Source organism: Epinephelus fuscoguttatus, linkage group LG11 (genome assembly GCF_011397635.1).
Source record: "Epinephelus fuscoguttatus linkage group LG11, E.fuscoguttatus.final_Chr_v1".
Classification (NCBI taxonomy): Eukaryota; Metazoa; Chordata; class Actinopteri; order Perciformes; family Serranidae; genus Epinephelus; species Epinephelus fuscoguttatus.
This window is the reverse complement of record NC_064762.1, coordinates 37,403,209-37,427,368: the sequence shown is the minus strand read 5'-3', so window position 1 is coordinate 37,427,368 and position 24,160 is coordinate 37,403,209. Positions and strand designations below refer to the sequence as shown.

Sequence of the window (24,160 nt, the reverse complement as noted above, 5' to 3'; positions counted from 1 at the left end):
ACAATATGATTTCCTGAAAAAGCATCTCTCCATTTGTTGAGCTGCTGCTGTTGTCATGTGTCTTGGAAATGCTCGCACAGTCCTTGCACACTAGACCTACTGCTTTGCGCTTGCCAGTGCGCTTGTTCATTATAACAGGGCCCTGCGAAAGTGAACCTGTCCTTTCATATATAAGAAAACTGCACATAAACCAATACCAAAAAAGTTCCCCCTCAGAATTTACTGACGCATTGCCTTCTATTTGTCTCAAGCCCTTGATTGAAGAATTTATTGAGCTCTGAACCAGTTGAGAAACCTCTAACCAATAACTGGTAACAACCTCTTAAATTCAAACTTTTCAGACAAAGTGGCACTGTGACAAAACATTTGACGCCCCAAAAGTACACATCATGGTAAACAATATGTATCAAGATGAAGCCACATTGGATAATATTGTGCTTTATTTGGCAGACTAAAGTTTTAGCTGTATGTGGTCCTGTAAGACTGTTCCAGGTCCCTGAGGTTCTGTCCTGTCAAAAGTTTGCAGAGACCTGAGGACAGAGGGGAAGTTGAATGTGCTTGGGGGTTCAGGTCTGCCTGAAGACCTCTACTGTACACTGGTCTTTCTTTGGATTGGACTGTTCCATCTTCCATGTTTCAAATTTGAAGACACAAAAGCCCGAATCTGCAAGCTGAGTGCCCAAGTCTCCACTCAAGTACATCAGTTACTCACTTTGACAAACAGGGAGGCAGATATTTCACACTTCTGCCAAAAGTGTTCACACCTCTGGTTTGAGTCCCATCTGTGTTAGGAGTAGATAGACCAGTAGATGATGTTGAAGAGGATGTAAGATCCAGGAAAGATGACCCGGGAGTATTTGTCTATGGCATGCGTGTCGATCCAGACGTTGTTGTAGGCGCCAGAGCCAACATGGCCAGTGACCTGGTCGGTCTCCATCGCCAGCTGCACCAGCATCCTCTCCCGCTTTACCCCATTCTCTTCTGGCATGCCGTAGTTCCCTGTTGTGTTGGCATCCACCTCACTGTAGCTGGCTGACATCATGCCAGGATGGGCCATACCACAGGTACACGGCAGCTGCAAGTAGACAAAGAGTACTTTATGGCTGTACAAAACACTATGGGCTCCTGTTTTGCAGACTGGGCGCGGCGGAGGCGCAGCGCACCTGCACTTCGCCAACTGGGTGTGGCCAGGCGGATTTTGTAAGTTTGGCACACTGTGCGCGCTGGCGCAGCTACTCCTCTATCCTACCTCCATCCCTCCTACCGGCGCAAGTCGGAAAGAGGGAGGAGAGAAGGCGTGGAGTGGGTTTTACACACATCACACCAATCAAATGAGCCCCTCTCCTCTCCCTTAAATGCACTGCACAAAGGCGTAATGAGAGTTTACTCAATTCGCCATGGCAGAAGAGAGCAGCAGCGTCAGACGGCCAAACTTCTCCCAGGAGGAAACTGATGTTTTGGTCCGGGAGGTCCAAGCTCGCTGTGTCCGAATATACGGAACTGCGAGACCTCCACGGGCTGATGATGCAAAGGTAGCCTGGGAGGAGGTCACCACAATTGTAAATCAATGTTGCGTTTCTCTCGTGCACGCGCGCGCTATCTCTTTCTCTCTTGCAGTCTCACTCTGTTTCTTTTCTTTTGACTTTTCTAAGATGACAGATGCTGAATATATACTCCCTATCTGATGCTGTGGCTGTTTGTGGTTGGCTGAGAGGGATGTGAACTCATCAGTTTGCAGCTGTGTTAATCAAATCAGGTTGGGTTTCCATTACGCGTGCCAACGTGCCAACGTGCCAAACGGTGCCAATCTCCTTTGATCTGACATCAGATGTGACGGGACAGTCGATATAGAGATAGATTTATGTGCTGATTGCAGATAGTTGCATTGAATAGTGGTTTTTGGGTATTTATTGCATTGTTAATGTGCCTGATATTCTGGAAGGTTTTGGTGACGTGTGCGCACTGTCCGCCGGTCAGCCAAACTTCGGCTTACACCGGCTGTGCTCCCCCTGTGCTGACAGTAGACGTGGTTTCAGTTGGCGAAGCCTTTTGGCACGAAACTGTCACTGCGCCAAGCTGGATCTGTCGACACCTCCCCCTGCTGCGCCGCCACACCCATCTCAGCATACCTCGGTCTGCCAAACTACCAAACTGAGCGCGCCTCGGGTTGCGCTGCTCGAAACTAGCTCTGCGCGGGGTTTGCCACCCTGCGCCACCCTGTGCCGCGCCGGGAAACTAGAGCCCTATATGTTTACAAAAAAAAAACCTTGTTTGTTATGCTCATCAACTTTTAAATCCAGAAACTTACTGAAACTAGAATTACCGCCCTGTGGTTGTATGCCTCTGAGCACAAGTCAAGTTTTTCTTACAGTTTACATCCATGTCTGTGAAAACATGGATGCTTTGCACCCATTTTCCAGCTGGCAGCACAGTCGATCTATACAATCAGCACAGTTTCAAGGTGGACACCCACGATTAGTGTCATCAATTCAGTATCTAACCAAATATTTTCCCCTCTGTTCCTGACATATGACTAATGGCCAGAAAAGTGTTTTTTCAGAACGTGATGATGTCACAGTGAAGCTGACCTTTGACCTTTTGGATATAAAAAGTCATCACTTCATTATTTTATCCTATTCGATATTTATGTGAAGTTTTGTCATGATTTGCATGTGTAATTCTTGAACTATGGCCAGAAACATATTTGTGTGGTCAGACTGACCTTGACCTTTGACCACCAAATTCTAATCAGCTTGTTCTTCAGTTCAAGTGGACGTTCGTATTGAACTTGGAAAAATTCCCTCAGGGGTGCCCTTGAAACATTGTGTTCACAAGAATGAGACAGATGAGGTCACATACTAGTCCTTGACCTTTGACTACAAAAATCAAGTTGGCTCATCATTGAGTCCAAGTGAAAGTTTGTGCCAAATTTAAAAAAAAAATCCCTCAAGCTGTTCTTGAGAGTTTATGTTCATGAAAATGAGATAGATGCAAGGTCACAGTGACCTTGATCTTTGACCACCAAAATCTGAACAGTTCATCCTTGAATTCAAGTCAACCTTTGTGCCAAATTTGAAAATTCCCTCAAGGCATTCTTGAGATAACGAGTTCATGAGTACAAGAGAATAAGAAAGACAACGTCACAGTGACCTTGACCTTTGACCATTAAAAACTAATTAGTTCATTGTTGAGTCCACGTTCACAAGGATGGGATGTATGTACATACGCCCGGAGAACCCGAAAACATAATACCTCTGGCGACAGCTATTGCCGGCACAGAAGCATAAAAATATATAGTAAATGCAGATGTACCTCTTGGCATCTGTAGCATGGAGATGAGTGACTGGTACTAACCCTCTCCCGGAGTGCCCTTTCCTTGCGTTCTTGTAGAGTAGACAGGTAGTTGACTGCAGCATACTCTAACACGGACAGGAACACAAAGACAAAACTGACCCACAGGTAAATGTCCACAGCTTTGATGTAGGAGACCCTGGGCATGGAGGCATTGACTCCCGTGATGATGGTGGACATGGTGAGCACCGTAGTTATACCTAAAGAAGGACAACAGCTTCAGAGCAAGTGAAACCAGTCTAATATATTATGTTGCAGTTATAGTGATAAACATAAAGGGAATTTGTCTGAGAAAATTATTAGTATTTTCCCCTGTTTAAGACCATGCTGCTTCCACTTATTTGCTCAAAATACAATCATGATGTCAGGTATGTGCCAATATTGACTCACACAAAGTGCTGAAGAAAAATATATGTTCAGAACTTGACTCAACAAAATATCAAGTTTAAATAGTCACCTATAACTGCCATTTGATTATGGAAGCTGTGGGCTGCCAACATTAAAGTCACAATGAAGGAGTTGAAGTGTGTTTAAAGGAGCTTTACTTGATATTCAGAGCACCACCCTTTAGCATCCGTATGAGACACACTGGGCTGTATCATTAGTAGATGCTCTAAGCAACTGATGGGTCAAACCAGCACAGGACTTTCACCCAGGAGACTGGTGGTCATGTCTCGTGTGAAACCAAAAGTCAACGTTGACTTATATTAACTTTGTAACGTAATATGTGTAATATGACGTTATGTCAACAAATGTGCTTATATTAATCCAAATCCTAATCTTTTTTTTTTTTTTAAACCTAACCAGGTATTTTTGTTGCCTAAACTTAACGAAGTAAGCCAAAAACAAGGTAAACATATGCTAGTTGAAGTTTATTTTGAAAAGACACTATGTAAATAACATGCGAAAACTGTACATTTCCTGTGAAAATGGCAGTGTATTTAGTGTATTTTGTATTTTGCACATAACAGCACAAACTGATCACTGTTCCTCTTAAAAACTCATGCTAGAGGGGTACCTAGAGTATAACATTTTAATATGTAGGATTTTTTATTTTTATTTTGATGCAAAATGTCTTTTGAGACATATTTGGCATTTAACAAAAGATAAATGAACAATCAACACAGGGACACAGGATTAGAACCTAGAAAATGTGTTGTGCTATAATGCTGTAATGATAATAAATTCCATGTGAAATGCATTTGGCAACATTCTGATGGTAATTCTTATTTTTAAACACATTTTTAAATTTTACTTTAGAAATAACCATTCTTCATTCAGTACCAGCCTGGGGACGAGATGATGTTAGACGTCATATAGACCTCAGATATTAGATATGTAGATCTAAATCAACAGACAGCTCTGCACTTTCTGTCAGTACCTGTGCTGCTGTAGAAGGCCAGCTTGGTGGTGGTGTGGAATTCCTGGATGAGGAACTGTGAGAGAGAAATTCTTTCATCTGTGTTTAACGACCTGTTCCCTTCCTTCCAGTACAGCATCAGGTCATCATCTGTATAAGCATCTGGAGAGATAAAGAGCATAAACTAAGTATCTGTGGCACAAATTCTGTTTTCCCCAATAAAACAATAACAACCGAGTGAAGACTGTAAAGTGCAATAAGAACATCCTCCACAGTCTCTGGTCTTATATAATAAGTATCATTTTAAGGTTCTGTATGTAACTTTCAGAAAATCCCTAGTGACACCTATCTCTGAGGCCATTAAGTGAACAAAAAAATACAACGCTGGCCTTGTTATTAAGCCATACTGTGTCCCTGCACTAGAGAATTTTATTTCTGGTATACTTAACCTACTGTATTAGTGATGATGAATCAATCTAACGAAGCAAGGTCAGCTGCATTTGAGTGAACGTTATTTACTGATACAGAAGTGCAATAAATACGTGATATCCACTCCGGGCAATGGACATAGGCCCCCGTGCTAGAGATGGGGCCTGAGGCTGGAGCTCTGCAGCCGCACACTATTGTGCAGTAGCGGAGCTGAGAAGACATGCAGCACGCTGTTGGGAGAAGGGTGCCTTTAAGACTCTCTGCCAGGAAGGGATCCTCCACAGGGTTAATGTCTCTGGTCCCCATTAATAAGTATCATTTTTGTTTTGGGGGCTTTACTTTATCCCTCACAAGGGTTGTTGTAAAGCCCTCTGAGGCAAATTGTGTTTTTGACATTGGGCTTTAAAAATAAGATTAAGATTGAATTGAACTGAATTTAATTGTGGGCTGCACGGTGGTGTAGCGGTTAGCATTGTCGCCTCACAGCAAGAGGGTTGCGGAGTTTGCATGTTCTCCCTGTGTCAGCGTGGGTTTTCACCGGGTGCTCGGCTACAGTCCAAAGACATGCAGGTTAATTGGTGACTCTAAATTGTCTGTTGGTGTGAATGTGAGTGTGAATGGTTGGCTGTGTCTATGTGTTAGCCTTGTGATAGTCTGGCAACCTGTCCAATGTGTACCCTGCTTCTCGCCCAATGTCAGCTGGGATAGGCTCCAGCCCCCCCGTGACCCCCACGGGGGGGCTGGAGCAGTTATGGAAAATGGATGGATGAATTGAATTTCTTTGGATTTTCACAGAAATCTTGGTCCTAGTCCTTTACACTAGCTGTTTTAGACAACCAAGGAAGTTCTCAGTTTTTAAGTTACTTTACAATCTAGTTCTCCATGGGCAATAAAAATGATTTATACATGTACAAAGTTGCATACAGTACCTGTAATCTAGCATGTTGACATAGTAATATAGAAAACATGACAGAGGGAGAAAGATCTTAATGCTTCTGCTGCTACAAGATTTTCTACAGAAGTCACATAAATGATCTGAATGCAGTTGGTGGAAACTGTAACAGCAGAGAAGAAGAAAAACCACATCAAGTTTGATCTCATCCGTCACTTACAGCTCTCTATCTCCAAAGAGCAAGTCTGTGTATCGAGAGGGAAGCGACTCAGGTCCATGCTGCACATGGCTGTGACTGTCACCCTGCAATGACAAAACAATATTACCAGATGAATAATTATTTCAGTTACACTCTTGGCATGTGAGCACAGCTAGTTATGCTTGTTTGTGTCTGGTGATAAACACTGTAAATAGTGGCCACTGACTTTTCATTATAGTTCCATAATGCATGTGTAACCTTTAGCAGAGCATTAACCTTCCATATTCACAGACAAATACTGAGTGGGTCAGGGGTTTCAGCAGAGATTTGGTTTCCAGCACAGAGATGATAAATGAAAATACATAATCCAGCTCATAGGACGAGAGGAGGCTACACGGTCTGCAGGCGAGGTCTACAAACTGTCATCCTCACTCGCCAATCTGCCTTAGTTTGGAAAATCTCCAACCAGCACCAACCCCACACAGATTAAGCCAGGCCATGTGATGAGTATGCTTATATCGCCCACTTACCATCAACTACTCTTCCCTCATTCACACAGAAGACATTCACCAGGTAAGAAAATATCATTATGCTCCTAGTATCAGTCACATATATTTTAAATCACCCTTTAGCGCTAACATTCAGATATTTCCAAATAAATAGTGAATGCTGGTGAATAACGTCACCAGCATTGGTTTGTTCCAGTCTGTCAGGAAGGCCGTACTATGCTTGTGTGGGCACAGGAGGCAGATGACCAGCTGTTAATCTCTGCCCCGCTCTGTAATGTGGATTACAAAATCAGCTATCTTGGCTCTGAGCCTCCTCTCGCTCGCCAAAATTACAAGGTCTTGCTCAGCAGTATTAGCGGTCCTAATTGGCAGAACGTTATCCCCTTAAATACACATCTTGTAGTGCGGCAGCTGGTGCCACTTTGTCTTGGCAGGACAGCCGACGGCAATCACATCCCTGAACACCCACTAACATCATAACCTGCCCCACTTAATAAGTATTACATGTACTCTACGTATCTAGTACTACAGAATACAGTGGAATAAAATTTAAAATGTGAAACTGTTTCGTTAATGTTTGTATCAAGTTTTTTTTCAGGTAACACTTGATAATGTCGTACACACAGTTTTGAGTAGAGATCATGGAAGACTCATTCTAATAGCAGAAATGTTGGCTTGTCACACTAGGAAAAGCACAGATGTACTAAGTGACAACATAAATGGCTTTTGAAGTGTCCCAGTAAGACATGACAGCGTGACTGACATGAACAACGTAGGACCCTGGAGCTGAAGCAGCTAAGTGGAATTCAGCTATCATTCGATTATTTACACTTGTGATTTTCCTACTGTGACATTTTAAAAATGTCTTCTGTGAAAATGGCTTAGGAATAAAGACCATGTGTCTACAGCTCCATTTCGACTGGATTTATTTCTCAGGTTGGATGATTTCAGTATAACCTGCAGTTCAGTGATTTTAATCCCATTTGGAGCACATATGTCGGATTTTTTTTTTTTTTTACCCCAGATATAACCTCAGCCCTGCAGCACTGCTCAGTTCAGTCCAGAGATACACTTTGTGTTTAAAAAAAAGTATATCTCTGAGTTTTAATAAAGAAAGCACATAATGTTGATTTTTATCAGCTAAGTGCATGACAGTTGAAGTAGAAAAGGATTTTACTAAACAAAGACATGCAGGTTAGGTTAAATGGTGACTCCAAATTGTCCGTAGGTGTGACTGTGAGTGTGAATAGTTTTCTGTCTCTATGTGTCAGCCCTGTGATAGTCTGGTGACCTGTCCAGGGTGAACCCTGCCTCTCGTCCAATTTCAGCTATGATAGGCTTCATGGTTCCAGTAGTAATAGTCACACATCACTTTTGGAGACAGCAAATAATTGTATTTCCCAAAATGGTGAACTATTCCTTCAAACTGCTGCTGAGTTAAAGGAACACTTTACACACACAAAATGATTATTTGCATATCAATTACTCACCCTGTGTTACACAGAATTTGTGAAGAAATCTTTGTTTTTTATGCACACCTCCATGGTGAACAAAGTATCTAAAAACTGAGAAAATTTGTGATGAATTGCATTAAAAAGTTAAAATCAGAGCCTGAGGACACTGATGTGCCCAAAAATCAACCCAGTTCTTCTCAGTCTGCATAAGAGTGGTAATTTTAATTTATTTTGTTCCAACAACAACAAAACGCAACGCCACTATTTCTTATATAGTTTAGGGGCGGGGCTTATGCTAAGGGTCGCTGCGTTGCATCATCACACACACATGTTACACAAGAGTGAATGATTCTGCCAACATCTGCTGATATCCAGAATCCTTAAGTCTTGACCACTGATACGGTCGTTTTGGTTATAGTTATTATCTCAATTATTCATCCAAGTTCTAAATTGACAGTTAATGAGACTGAGTTAATTAAATGGCTATCACTGTCCTTTTTCAGAGGGTGTTGCCCCACAAGGTGATTTAATATAAATTAAATAACTGTATAATAATAAGGGTTCAGCAAAAATAAATGTGTTTGGGAAGCACTGAGTGTACGAATGTATTAAAAAAACTTGGATTATACTGTATGATTTGTGTGAGAGTTTGTAAACAGACGTTTTGATACAGTTTTGCTGTTGTTAAACACAGTCTGCCTTTAACTCCAATTCATCAAGAGTTTTTGGATTCTCTGTTCACTGTGGATGCATGCAAGAAAAACAAACCAACTCAACGTAACATGGGGTGAGTAACTAATATACAAATAATAATTTTGTGGGTGAAGTATTCCTTTAACCATTGCTAGTTGTTTCATACATGTCAAGTGTTGGGGGGGAATTACCGGAGGCTGTAGAGGACTTTGCCATCTGGGTAAACTCGCAGCATGACGTTTTCAGTGGTGGTGTCATGGGTGAAGGACCTCTTAGAGTGGACAAAAAACATGTCAGGTACCCAGATTTTCTTCACCAGGCGGCCATCGAAGGTCATGCTTAGGTTGTTGTTGCTTTTGAAGGACAGACGTTCGTCCTTCCAATAGTGCCGCAGATACAGGGTCATAGTAAAGTCCTTAAACAAGAAGATACGTGTCTGTTACATTATTATTTCAACTAACAACATACATGCATTTTCTTACTTATAGTTTGGTCCAGACATACCATATCGACCTCTGAAATAGCATCCAAACTTTCAACCTGAACATCCACTCCGACAGGGACTGCAGGCCCTAAAGAAATATGCAGCAGTTTACAAAGATGTGTTAACCTGTAAGTTACTGTAGGCTTAACATGTTAAAATACATCAGAGGACAGTAGGAGTGCAGATGTAGCCCAGGTGCCTTATTCTGAACTGTCTGGATTATCTTGTTTATTTGAAGGGTTGTGACTCCTTTTTAGGCTAACCCTTTTGCTTCAAACAATGACTTCTGCTCTCTTTCATCCAAATCCCCATCAAAGCAGTTGGGTGCAGATTTCCAAAACAATGGCACAGAGCCAATGGAGTGAGCAAGTGAGTACTCTAATCCTAATTGACATTATAGTGCATGCTGGGTTTTTCCATCTTTTTCCTTTTTTTAACAGGGCTTCAGATTTTAAAAATAGAAAAATCAAAATTCCAGATGCATTCTTTGAAATCTCCTGATGAATTAGCTTAGGACTATTGTTAGTGCGACCTATTTCCTTATTCAAAGTCAAGTTCTTACCTTTCTCAGGACTTGACTCATGGAATTACATCATTGCATTTTTTTTTAAAAGATTATTTACACACAGGGTCAAAATCCTGCTTGTGCTTCCATCTAGTGCAACAAGTCCATTAACCCACATGACCAAATAGGTCCACAGGAGCATTTCCTAAGTTAGCGCACGTACCAGTGGATAAAAGGATAGCTTGTTAAGTTTAAGTTTTAAATAAATGGTTAATAATGTTCTACAGTAGCAGCTGCACCGAAACTCCTTGGTTAGGTTTAGAAAAAAGACAATGGTTTGATTTAAGGGGTTAGGGTTAGGGATTTGACATGCAGTTAGACTCTCTGAGAGGCATTTTATTTGGAGCATACTGAAGCCTTAATCCTAAGTCATTTTTGTGTCCAAACCTAACCAAACCTTAACTATTGATGCAGCATAGAGGTTTGTGTTTGCTGTTAACTTACTCTGCACACACCTGTGTCATGAAGCGTTGATGTACATCAGGGTAAGGGAACAACTCTCCTAGTCATGTATAATGTACTGTATATCTTATCACTAGAGTGCAGAAAGACATAGCTTTTTTTTTATCAGCATCTTGTTAAATTTTCACCTCTGCTTTTTTATTCTGGGTAGGTAGCGTGCACATGGCTCATCTGTGCTGGACATGGCCACTTAGGGTTTTATGTGGGGGGCTGGTGAGAGCAGTGAGATTCATACAGCCTAAGAAACCTCCTGAGACTAATAAGACTCAATCTAGTAACAGTGAAGACCAATCAAAGTCTGCCATTAAGTGAATAAATGCTTTCCAAGCACTCCATGTGAGATTTCAGACCTCTGGGGGAAATGGTAGTGTGAGGCTTTAAAAAGCACACAGATTCTGGCTCTGAGCACTGCGGATGTGGCAGATTGAGATTGGAGTTGAAACCTAAAGCTACATATTATAGCTGCTTGGTAATTAATCACTGGCCCACAGCAGCAAGGCTCAGACATACAGTAATCCTACTCTGTTATGTCATCACTACAAGCCAGGGCTGGATGCTCCCACCGCACACATTTAGATGAGTGTATAGATAAGATGATGGTACCATGTCATTGTTCCGATGGCCCATAATGCTGAAGCCCCAGAGGTCAGAAAAATGTCCCACTGGATTGAACGCCAATGTGCCCAATAGGCTGGTGTCCCCAAAACAACTAGCAAATCAGAGGCCAACTAGGGCGGGGCATGCCTTTGCCTAAGACAGTGCAGCGAAGGAGAAAATAAGTCATCGCTCTCCATTGACTTTGTATCGCATGAAGGGGCCTCCTTTTCATTTACGTCTGCTAGCAAACAGCACAGACAAGCCTAAAAGCTGCTTTGTGGTGGGATGCACTATCAACATGCTAAAGAACTCATTACTAAGAGCTTTTAGGGTATAAGATGCGAGGCATCGGCAGGAATGTTTTGGAAAACCGCAGGATCCTGACACTCAGCATGTTTATGTGCAGCAAGCATTTTGCTAATATTGGCCATCCAAACTGTAGAGGTTGCAGCTAACTAAGCTTTGTAATGCCTGTTATGCCAGCTTGGTTTTCAGAGTATGAGGTGTTGCGCTCTGTCTCTATAGTGGAAAGGTCCAATGATGTCATTCTCTATTATACTTAGGCATTTGCTCCTGTTTGGGACAGTGTGTAGTGTATTTTTGGAGAAAAGGCCTTTACTTCAGAACAATGCACGTTTGTTTTCAGAATTTGCTGTTGGACAAATGGGCATTTGTTCCAATCCCAGCTATTTATGAAATTAAAAGTATCTTTTGACTCTTACGTTGGATAGCCGTTACGTTTTGGTTGGAACGAAAATCGGGTTGGGTTAGTTTTAAATGCCTAACGACATTAAAACTTCAGCTTGTATAGATGTTAACATTATGACATTTTGCAGATGTTGGGTTTTGCTCTCTATACCTCGTGACTTAATGTCTTTATTCTACGTCAAGATGACGTTGGCATGAGACATTTGAAAGAGGTTGGATTTTGGTTGCTAAAGATCACAACTAAAAGCCAATAAAATATCATTGTCATCTGTTTTAGATATTCTTTGTCAAATTTACATTGCCATTAGACATCCTGACATTGAATTTAGGTCACCCAATGTCACAGCCTAAATTCAACCAAATATTAATGTCTAACAACGTTTGTGGCCAACTGGGAATGGGACATTTTTTGGCTACTGGGGCTTCAAAGTCATGAGCCGTCAGAACAATGGGCAGCCGCCCACATGATGTGGGTTGGGGTTTAGAATAAAGTCTAAAAGAACACTTGATGTGGCTAATGAGTCAATCAAAACTGAAGCATATTTGGAAAGAGATCCCAGTCTACTGGCTGAGTGCATGACAAGTGATTAACTCTGCTCCGTTTAGTTCAGAAAGATGAACCTCCTTACCTCCAAATCCTGGTCGCATTGTAAAGTCGTGGTCGTCTATCCTCAGCAGTTGCTCTGACTTTGTATTCCAGGCTTTAGTTATATCTGGACTTCTTTTAATCAAGGGGCTGAAGGAAATGTTTTGGAAAACAACAATTAGTTAACCCCTTAACCAGTGCACCAGAAGTTTTAGGCCAATAAGAAAGATGAACAATTCAAGCATGTTATTCTGTTCACATTTTGCACTTAACATTTGCCATGACATTCCGATAATGTGCACCAAGTTTGTTCTATCAATCCTTTTGTAGAGTACAGAAGAAAATATTTCATGCTATTTCTCTCAAATTGATCCAGTCTTTACAAAATATTGCACATACTGTATGCTTATCGATGTACCCTCATACAATGGTTTGTATGATATCCTATGAAAACAGACACACGTCTGATATCTAACAAATTAGTGCCCCACAAATAGCATTACATTATTATATTAAAGTTAGGTATTTAAGGTAAAGTTACTTACTTAATGTAAAGTTATAGAGGTTAGATTGAGGCAAAGTAAAGCAACTGTGGTTAGGGTTAGGAAAATAAACATGTTGACCATGTTCTGACACCGGTCTCCTAGGGTCCCAAGTCCCAAGTGAAAGTCCTGTGTTTTGTGTCCCACCCATCACCCCAATTTGCTTGCTTCAGGGACCACGTCCTTGTTTAGTCCCATCAGTGCATTGGTCACATAAACACAGTCTTCCCCAGTACGTGGGTTATAAATGAATTACTGGCTAATGATTTCAAGGGACATGTATGAATTTTGATGTATTACTTTTCATAGGAAATCATATGACAGTGCATGAGGACAGTCTGTATTATGACTGCTACAACTACATTTGATCCCCTTTGATGACAAAGACATACCAACTGATTGCAAGAAAGAAAGATATTTGGTGCTAGGAGACGCAAACCCAGCTTCATCTTTGTACTAATATCTAATGTGTCATGCCCTACGTGGTAATTACCTTCCAGCAGCATGTGTGTTCTGCTACAAAGTTGCCTTTATCTAATTGTTATCACAAAAATGATCACTTGTACATCAATCACTCTGTGTTATGTTGAATTCGTGAAGAAAGTTTTTCTCACATGCCTAATAGTGAACAAAGAGATTGATTGCTTTGTCTATAAAACCAACCCAAACCTAAGCATAATAAGCTTTTCTAGGTTGTACTCCTAACTGTGTCCCACTACTCTGATTTTGTGCATTGTAGCTTCCTGACATCGTATTGAGTTTATGCAGCACAAACGAATAATCTTGTGAATTTCCTAATTCTCAGGGATAAGAATGGATTATATTGGGCTTAATAAAAGCAGCCCATCCTCCTCACTAGATACTGCAAACAATAGAGTGATTAAAATGTTGACCATGTGCCCCTAAGTCCATGCTGATTTAATCTCCACAATAAAATCCTTCTTTTGAGCTCCTGTTATCGTTCTAATTGGACTAAAAAAAAATACAAACCTAAAAAAAAAACAAAACAAAACAAAAAAAACACATGCGTCATACCTGCCAATCTTGCGACCGGAAGCTTCTGTTAGAGGTATTTCTCTTTTCGACCTGAAAGACGGAAAAACATTACGTGACTTTATGCAAGTATTATGCAATTTCTAGGAGCATAGCAGGCTCAGTAAACTTGAAAGTAACAGAATTAAGATTTTGGAAGTCTGTGACATCATGGTATCATTCTTATTCATTATATAAACAGCTGTAAAACATACTCACAATGAAAGAGGGAAAATCTAGTGCTATACCCAAAATCACGCAAGATATGGGTAAACATCTGAAGTTTAAAACAGGAAAGAAGATAATCTAGGCTCTCTTCCCAGATGTCTATAGGATATTAGATAACATAACGCCCCTCCAATGAGCAACCTCAGGCAGTTCCTGATCAGCATACAGTCTCCCAAAGAACAGACAGCAACTGCTGACTAAACTACTAAACTAATCTCCTCATCAATGTTGATTGAATTTACTGTTGAAAGAAGTATTTTGACCTTCTCACCTCCACTCCATGGCAAAAACACCCACAAAATTGCAACACAAAGGAAAAAATTGTATATATTTTTTTTAACCCAAAAGTAGTCCTGGCTGACTGAGGTTATTTCTGTCCCTCATATTTGCAGTGACAATTCACACCCAAGAAGCAACATCCGAGGCTGGAAAAAGAAGCCAATGCAGAAGTGCCAAAAACTGCAGTTCATCGACTGGCCACTTAAGGCTTGCTCCAAAACAGAGCCAATCCCATGGCCTCCCATGTTAACATGCCCAACTTTATGGCAGAATTGACTTTTGTTAAGCCCCGCCCCTTTGTGATGGTCCGTCAAGCTGTCAGAGCTAGCATGGAGCCCACACTGTCACTGACTTTAATCCTTTAAGAAAAGTTATGAAATTTTTAGAAAGTGATTCCAGAGAGAAGCAGGCAGAGAGGTCTACAATATGTGTTTGAAGGATATGTCAAACTCACTCAGCAGCAAAACAGGTAAAAAAGATGAAGACAGGTAGAAGCTAAAGCCTAACATACAGATGACAGTGTAAAAGTGAACCACCACATCAATGGTGATCAAGACTCAACACAATGAAAATAGAGGGACACAGTGTGTACAGATGAACGTTTTTTGGCTTCCCCCTGTAGTGCTGCCAGTATCAGTATCAGAATCTGCGGGAGAAGACAAATAACTTTCATCTGCACATACTGTGATGACACACAGCTGGTTGAATATTGGCAGTTTCCCTGCTTTCCCTTACTGGTCCCTGTAGGTCTTTATTCACTGTTATAATCATTAATAAGCAAAAGTAGCATGTGTTTAAATTCAGTAGGCTTTATCTTCAGTAGCTAGCTAACCCTACACAAACAAGGGTTTGATTTTGGATTTTTGGAACTGAGAAGAAATGTCTATTTCCTTCCAACCTCTACAGGTAATGAGTATTATCATTACATGACGTGCCCCAGGCACAACGTTTATCTTGAAATCTACAAAACCTGCCCTAAAACTTAGAAACTCTGAAACGATTCGATGAGAGTCTGTGGAGCACAGTCATGTAGCCTAGTTGTCGGACTCTGGTTGGTGCTGGTCGATGCTACGCTATGATAGGCCAGTCTGTGTTAAACAGGTAGTACTAAGCAAAGGGTCAGTTAAACATGTTAACAAACTGGTATAAAAAACTCTATAGCAAATTTTCCCAGGCTTAAACTTGTGCATAATTAAGGGCGTGGCCGATTGCAGTAACAGGTGGGTGCTTTCACTAGCTGCTAGCTGTTTGCTTGGCGTCATCTCAGCTAGTTTTTCATGCAAATATCAAACTAATAATATGGCTTGCTGTGTGGTAAGTTGTACTAACAAACCAACCAATAAAGTTTTCGTGAGTTAGCTCGTTAACTAGCTAATTAAAAAGCTCATGAGTAAGCTTAGGGTCAGCCCAGCAGTGCTAATGGGAGTGCATTCTAGCCACAGTTATTAAACCAGCATGCACCAAAGAATTTAGTGTGTTAATACAGTACTTTTGAACAAAGGGTTTCTCTATGGGGTTGGAAAATAATATTGACAAAATATTGACATTAAACTGGCCATAGTAATGCTAATGTTATGTTAATGTTAGACTTGGCTAAATACAAGGCAGAGCCGAGCACCCATTGGCTCTGTCTGGCGTGGTTGCGGTGGTCTTGTTCATGAATTCTAGTGTTGCCGATGGTGAAGACAGAAAGAGAGAGGGGAGCTGTTCCAGTGTTGGGACAGGAGGCCAGGTGTCTCCTAAAGGTGGCTTTTAACATTAGAGCCAGCCAGCCGGCACTGCTTCCCAGCCAGGCACAGCGGTCGGCCCATGGCTGACTGAGCTGCTTCACCTGTGCATTGGATGGTGTCTCCAGCTTAGTTTCATCCCTGACACCTGGTACTGCCTTGGTATAGCCAACCTCAACCCAAAACACGTTTTAAATTCATGAATTAGGAAATAAAGGTAGCTAATATTTTGGTACTCAGTGGTGTGATGTCATTCTTCAATCTAGTACCAGAGTTTAATGGGTTTAAAATTAAGTTACTTTCACTGCTACCCATGGTGAAAAAACTCCTGACCAAAATGTACTGCATAATGTTACACCTGCATTTCAGGTGCACCTGCATAGCATCTTAGCCTTAGTCAGTTTCGTAACGTCAAGCTAGGTGGCCGTATTTCAGCAACCAGGCTTCATTCTGCCTGCATTTTTGGAGTAGTCAGGAGTTAGGCGGAATCATCCACTCCCAATGATGATGGCCGGGAGACTCCCACTAAGTTTCAAAAAGGCTCTTCAGAACCTTAAGGGTATTTTTACAAAGACTACATCCATTATATTAAGTCTATGACTCCACCTACTGAAAGATGTTGCAGAAGAACCATGAAGGCCTAGTGCAGGGAAAGATTAAGTCTTTTGAACAAGGAAGTAATTTCACTCTTTTCTTAGCAGTGATGATACTTTAACCTCAACTCATCAGCATGGACACGGTGAAACTGAGGAATGATTAAGTGTGTGACTGAGGACAGAGCAGGGAGAGGTCAAAAAGCCAATGAGCTGTCAGGGCACCGTCTGGTCGCTTCCTGGCATTTGACCCTAAAATCAAGTTGACTTGAGGATACTGGGTGATCAGTCATGCATTTTCACTCAGTCACTTATTAAAGCTCAAGGAAAAATATTTGTAGTTCATGGGTCTGACCCCAGCGACCTCCCTCAACAGGTAAATAAGGAATAGTCCTTTACAAGTGTGTGGTTAAGGTCACAAGAAGGTCAAGCATAATAATCACAAATAACAGTTTACTGTTTGCGGTTGCTGTAACATGGCTATACACTCTGAACCCCGCTCTCTAGTGTTTTCATGGGAGTTCCATAACGCTCTGTTTCTGGACAAAAACGTAAGACTTGGGATCTGGGAGTTCCTTTTCTGTTCTTCAACCAGGCCAAAGCAGTTGGTTGGAAATTTGGCAAGGAAAACTACATACATGTTTAGAGCAGCATGGAAGAGGCATCAGAGGTAAGGTTCCCTCATCTGTCCAAGCTTCTCTTTAGACCACTGCTTCAACAGTTTCTTGACTGTTGTCTCATCCAGAGCTAATTTCATCTGAGCTAGCTTCATCATTCTCGTGCGCCAGTTCTGCTTTTAAATGTTCTGATTCATAAATGGCACAAACACAAATTCCTCATCATCAGGAGCCTCTGGTACATTTTGGCCCTTAAATATCAAAGAAACTGCTACTCTGCACTAAACCTGACACCAAGGTAGTGCACCATTATGTTACTGTGACCTGTTTAAAATACAATGCAACAGAAGCACAAGTAGAGAAGAGTCTCAAACAATCTGAATATAAATCAGTTAAACAGCTTAAAGGAGTGATTTTCTGTCTCTGGTGGATGGATGTAATGCAAACAACTTCAGTTTAAATGTTTTCAAAACCAAGGAATTAGTCGTAGTCTTTCACAGGAGCTGTGGGGATCACCCACCCTTGGCCATCAACAAAGTTCTACAAGTGGACAGCACGTCAAAGACAACACACCACATTCTTTTCTTTTTATAACAACTGAAAAATGTGCCATATCCAGGTAAAGTTTGGTGCAGTGGAGAGCATCCTTATGAATGCAATAGCTAAGTGGTTTGCCAACATGCCAGCTGAGGACAGGAAGACATCTGGACAAAGTGGTGCATACTGCATCCAGAATTACTTTATGTAATCTCCCACCGCCAGCGGAAATCTATAAGGCTAGACTATCAAACAAGGGCCTTAAAGTTTTAAAGGACCCTTATAACATTTTTAATTTCCTTCCATCTCACAAAAGATTAAGAAGCATTAGGACCACAACATCAAGGTTCCAAAACAATGCATATCCTGAGGCGGTTTGCCTCCTCCTCCTTCCTTACTACATGGCAGACAAGTCAGCAATAATTGTGCAGTAGTTTATTTAAGTTTATTTTACTTTATTATATATATACATACATACATATATATACATATACATATATATTATAGGGCTGCATTTAAAGCATCTTTTTTTAACCCAATCCCCAGAATAAATGTTGGTACTGTACATTTCTGCAAACCATCAATGTTACATTTATACATTATCATGTAGCAGAAACGTTAAAACTTTTCATTTCTTTACATTTAAACAATGCTGTAATTAGCGTGTGGTTAGGCTTAGACACAAAGAAAAAAACACTTGGTTATAGTTAGGAAAAGATCATATTTTGTCTTTTTTGTATTTTGTAATATTTGGTCTTGGAGGCACAATTACCACTGGAAAAAAAGCGATGTCTCTGCAAAAACCAACCGCTTTTCATGGCACTATCTCCAGTGGAAATATAGATACTGGTTACTAAAAAGCACCCATGTTTGGTAGCTAAAAAGCCGCTGGAAAAACAATGACAGGTCCCTAAAGACCACCCATGTCTGGTGACTAAAAAGCTGCTGGAAAAACAATTATAGGTCAATAAAAAACACCCACGTTTGGAGGCTAAAAAGCCGCTGGAAACACAGTGATGTCAACCGGTTCGGTTATTGGTCTTGAATAGTGGTCTGCAGCTTGGCTGGCAGTGTCACATCATCCACCATCCCTTCTTCCTACAATGACAATGTCAGCTCATATACTATACGTCACTTTAGTAGCGTTGATACGGTATGGTAAAAAACGTACAATGCTTACACATTCCTCTGGCGACTGGGCTGCTTTGTCTTTATGGGTTATTTGACGCTTCTGCTAATTTCAATACAGGTGCCAGTGTTCTACCTATGGAGCTTTCATGTGTTAGATGTTATTTTACCCACCTGTTTTTGTTTGAATGATTATTTTATGGATATGGATATCACCTATCTGTGTTTAAGTGGCTTCGCTATTTTTTTTTTTTTTTATATAGGTCCAGGAACATGACATGATTCTCATCCCACCACCTACATGATTGTAAACATGTAGTGAATCATTGGAATATTAGGCTTCTTGTGCATTTTAGTACAGTCTGTAAATAGCTATTACTATTTAACACCACACTTATTCTCGACTGACTACAATCAGTCAATAAATAAATCTTTCATTAAGCCCATAAATGTCTGTGTGAAAATTACAAAAATATATGTATATGGAAAATGTATGACTTTCAATGGACTTTTACTGCTTACTGCACAATAGTAAAGTTGCTGCCAGATGCTTAAAACATAGCCTAGCTAGCTATAGGCTACACATAACCTGTGTCAGAAAGACAATAAAACCAAATCTTATCATTTCTAAATGTGAATCCTCACATTAACTTGAAAGGTCCAGATAGTGGAAAAATGTCTTATTATCTGACATTACTCAACATTTCCTCAGTTGAAAATCATGTATGCAAGTGCAACTTTCAAAGCCATGTGTACATGGTTTTATTATATTTTATTATAAACCTACTTATTACTGAAAAATATAGGGTTCTCCTGGCTGTACACAAACTGTATATATACAGACATATTCTTGCTATGCGACAGTTAAAAAAATATGCAAGAACATTTTCCATAGACATATAAAAGACTGTAGCAGCATATTAAATTGGATAAGTGTATGTTTTTTGTTAACAAATTCTGTTTTTTCATTTGTAAGAGGGAGAAGTGTTATTTTCCCTCAAACATGAGAGCCATTGAAGCCAGGGGTTCATTTACACGAGATTAGAACAAGCCTTGCAATCTTTTACTGATGCTATTGACAACATGCAGATGAGCACCAGTGCCATTTTGTTCTCAGTACAGTTTTATTTTGAAGTATGACAACAGCTTGGCATCTCTGTGTTTTCTGACATGTAGGTCCGCTTGGATTTGGTAAAACTGATTTAAAGATATGGATTGGATTAAGTTGTTCCAAATTGCTGCATTTAAAAGACAGCACTCTGTGTAGGCTGCATCAGAGGATTTTTTCATGTGCCAGAGCATTAGATTGCTGCATAGAGCAGCAAGAGTAAAGGCTTTAGGTTGAGTCACTGTTGTGGTACATTATTGCAGTGACAGAAGGCGGTAACACAATTTATTATGGCTGGAAGGCAAAGTCAATTCCCAGTTATATCCACTCAACTAAGCTTCTCAAATCTCAAACTGTATTTTTTGACAGATGCACAGCATATAGACTGTATAACATGTTTTACATTTCTGCTTTACTAAAAATGACATTTAATTGCTGGCCCTTCTTCCGCCTGGCTGACCTTTCCCAAAGCCACAACAATAGCAATAATTCAGAAAGCACATTAACACACTCAGATTACAGGTTACGTAATCAGAGTAAGTGATTTTTCCAACCTGGCACACGTCACCTTTTGATGCTGTCAGCTAAAAACAGAGAGCTTTGATTAGCGAACATGTCGGAGGGCTCTGTCCTCACTCGACACCCCAGCGAATAAAAGAGACCAACACAAGCAGGTCAAGTCTGCCCTGTCACTAAAGTGGTGTCCAAAAACTAGTGATGGCCTCATGAAGCCTCATGAAGCAATTTCTTTATTTTCTGAGCCCACTAGATGGCGTTCTTGGTTTAAAGAGAGAGGCTCAAAGAATAGCAATTCAGTGTGCTTTCAACCTTTTGTTGAACAAAAAGCGCCAAGGGCCACTGACCAAGCATCAGTATTTGACGAGATGGGAGTGAGACCAGGTTGACTGGTGTTATTGTTCTTTTACTGAAAGCTGTTAGTGTATCTTTCATGTGGCACAGTTCTTTGCAAAAAGCAGAGATGTGTGATCTAAACAACAGCAGGATCCCTGAAATCATATTTTTTTGTTCATGTTTTTACATTTACAATTCAATAATAGATCAGAACTGGAATTTGGAGTGCAGAAGAGATAAATGCCTTGTTGTTATCAAGATCAGCATCAACTCCTCTGCAAGATCAACCCAATTGCCAAAGTAAAAGCTGGTATTGTATGTTCTGCAAACCACTGATATGTTGAACAAACACATTCTCACTTTGACCTCTTCACATATCGACGCTTGGTCATGGACTTTCCACATTGAGATATGACGTGCAAGGTACCCTGGGTGTGTTAGTTGTTGGGTTTTGGGTTGCGTTCTTAACTTCAATCTGTTACATGCATTTTATATTTTCAAAATACATTTCCGCTTTCACAGGTAATGTACAGTTTTCATACAGTCTCTTTCAAAATAAACACATTACGTCGGTACAAGACTGCAAATTGAACAAACGCATGTGGTTACATTTTGCCTACAAACACACGTGGTTGGGTTTAGGAAAAAAGAAAAGGGTTAAGCTTTACAATCATACGGGAAGTAAACACCAGCCTCTTTGGGTGAAAGTCATGGTTGTTTGATCCATCTACCAACCCTGCTGCCCGCCTGCCACAGTCAGATTCAGCACCTTAACGCCAGAAGTCACTTGCCAAGCGCTGGTTTTTGACAACTTCAGAATGAGACCAGGTTGAATTTGTATATTATTATGGAGCAGACACATTTACATGCAATGGGTAACGTGTGGTGTGGCTCAGGCTCAAAAAACACTTGGTTAGGGTTAGGGTAAGATCAGATTTTTGCTTTAAATACCTGGTTCGATCACCATGATCACAGCTGAAAGTGTCCCAAACTATAATTAAAAAAGACCTATTATTGGTCTGCTGCTTTCTTCTGCTTGGCAGCAGTTTCGTCTATATGTCTCATCATCCACCATCCCCCCTCCTGCTGATGAGAAACTTAGCTCATATACATATATTCTAAAATACATCTTATGTATGAAATTTACAAATCTAACATATCCGTTGTTTGCAATGCCAACATTTGATTGTGGCGACTAGGCTGATTCTGGCTTTCAAAGTAAATATTTTGCCAGTCATTACTTGCTGACAGAAGCTTTTTGGGACAATCAAATTGATGCTTTCCCTAAATCAGAAAGAATAATAACATTACATCATCATGACAAAAGCCAGAGCGACAGAAGAGGGAAAATCCTTTTTCTTCCTTACAACCAAATGCAACAGTGTCATGTGCTAATTTCATAACTGAGCTCCATGGTGAAAAAAGACTAATCTGAAATCTGACTGTTCAGTGACAAACAATCCTCCAAAAAACAATCAAGAGAGCTAACTTTTGTATAACAGACACATTTTTGACGAAATTAATCTCAACTCAAATGTCTCTATAGTTTTCATCTCATGGTCTATTTGTGTTAAGATTATTCTGTTAAACTATTATTTCCATTCGCTCCAACCTTTCACGCTCAAATGAAAACACTAAGGGATTTCAGGCTCCATAAGGACGTTTGTGCACAAACTCAAATTAGCAGTGACATGATAAAGGATATGAAATATGTGAGATGGTGTAAAGGCAGGCATTCATGAGAGGCTTACACAACAACAGACCTCAGACAGCTTCTCATATTGTTTTAATGAATGATAATAAGCATATCTAAGATAAGTTAGTAGAACCAAACAAAACTGGAGCATCTACAATTTGAACTCCACAGCAATTGAGCAATCTCAATCTGCTGATGAGGACCATGTGACGCAATAGAAAGATCCTGAACAAGCCTGTTAGTGGACCTTGAGTTGAGCTTTTTTATCACCTGCTGCTTACAGGGTTCAGAAATAACTGTCAAAGTCATCAATTTGATCTGGAATAGACTCATGTTTATTTTGTAGTTTTTCCGAACGCAGTTCTAAGGAAGAGGATTAGGGCCACACGGGAAAAATGAATTTGAGTTCAAAGTCAAAGTTGTGAAAACAAAGTAAAAATCTGAATTCTGACATTATAGCAAGACTTTGTCCACAAAATGATCATTTGTATATCAGTTAGTCACGCCATGTTACCTTGAATTTGTGAAAAAAAATTCTGTTTTTCTAACGTCTCTACAAAAAACAGTGAACATACAGTATTGAATTACTGATTGTTTGATTGGGTACGATGTTTAACAGCAAAACCGTTTACAAACTCTTAAACTTTCATGAAAACCTTACTTTTTAAAACTGAACTACAAGTGAAACTTACACTCTCTTCAAAGTCATAAGTGCAAAGAAATGTGTTTGGGAAGACGTGAGAAAAACACATTTTTCTTCACGAATTCAAGGTAACACAGAAAGACTAATTGATTTACACATGGTCATTTTGTAGGTGAAGAATTCCTTTAAAGTCAAGCTCATACATTTTTTTACATTTGGCCCCAATCCTCTTCCATACAAATCAGTGTCTTCAATGAAGATGTATTTTCTTGGAGCTGCTGGATTGATCTGCCACTTGACATGCATGCAGGATATTTAACTTGTTTCAACAAAAGTGTGAAATTTAAGTTTTTACACAGACTTTATTGAATTAAAATGACTAATTTCAGTCATCCAATCCTCTGCTGTATTTCCATCAGAATGATGAACTGATGAACTGACCTGACGAGTCGGTATGGCTGCAGCATTTGTCCTTTGGCACGCGTCTGCCCGGACACACCGACCATCCAGACCAGCAGGTTGAGCAGCACCACATCCGTGTGCATGGTGTCCAGCGGCCCGGCCCTCTCCAAAAGTCTCAAAACTGCAGGTTACTCCCGCAACTTTTCCCGCACAGGACGCGCATTCCGCACTCGCTTCGCGCCGTAAACATAGTGAGAATCTATACATGGATTCCACAGTATTAAACCTCACAGAGGAGGGGGGGGGGGGGGGGGGCATTCCCCCAAAACCTACAAATCCTCCGCGTGAGATAGCTCGGATTTGTTCTGTCGGTGGAGTCTGAGCAGGAGCGCACAGCACGGTTTTTCCGCCTGGTGAGAGCGGAGTGCTTCACCTTCACATGCACAGGTAAAATGTGACAGCTGTGCAGGTCACAGGTCTGCAGGAT

At 40.6% G+C, this 24,160-nt stretch overlaps 1 pseudogene; it reads right to left on the bottom strand.

The window, feature by feature from the left end:
- Window positions 1-663: 663 nt before the first annotated feature.
- Window positions 664-23,816, bottom strand: LOC125897013 (gamma-aminobutyric acid receptor subunit rho-1-like; annotated as a pseudogene).
- Window positions 23,817-24,160: the final 344 nt, after the last annotated feature.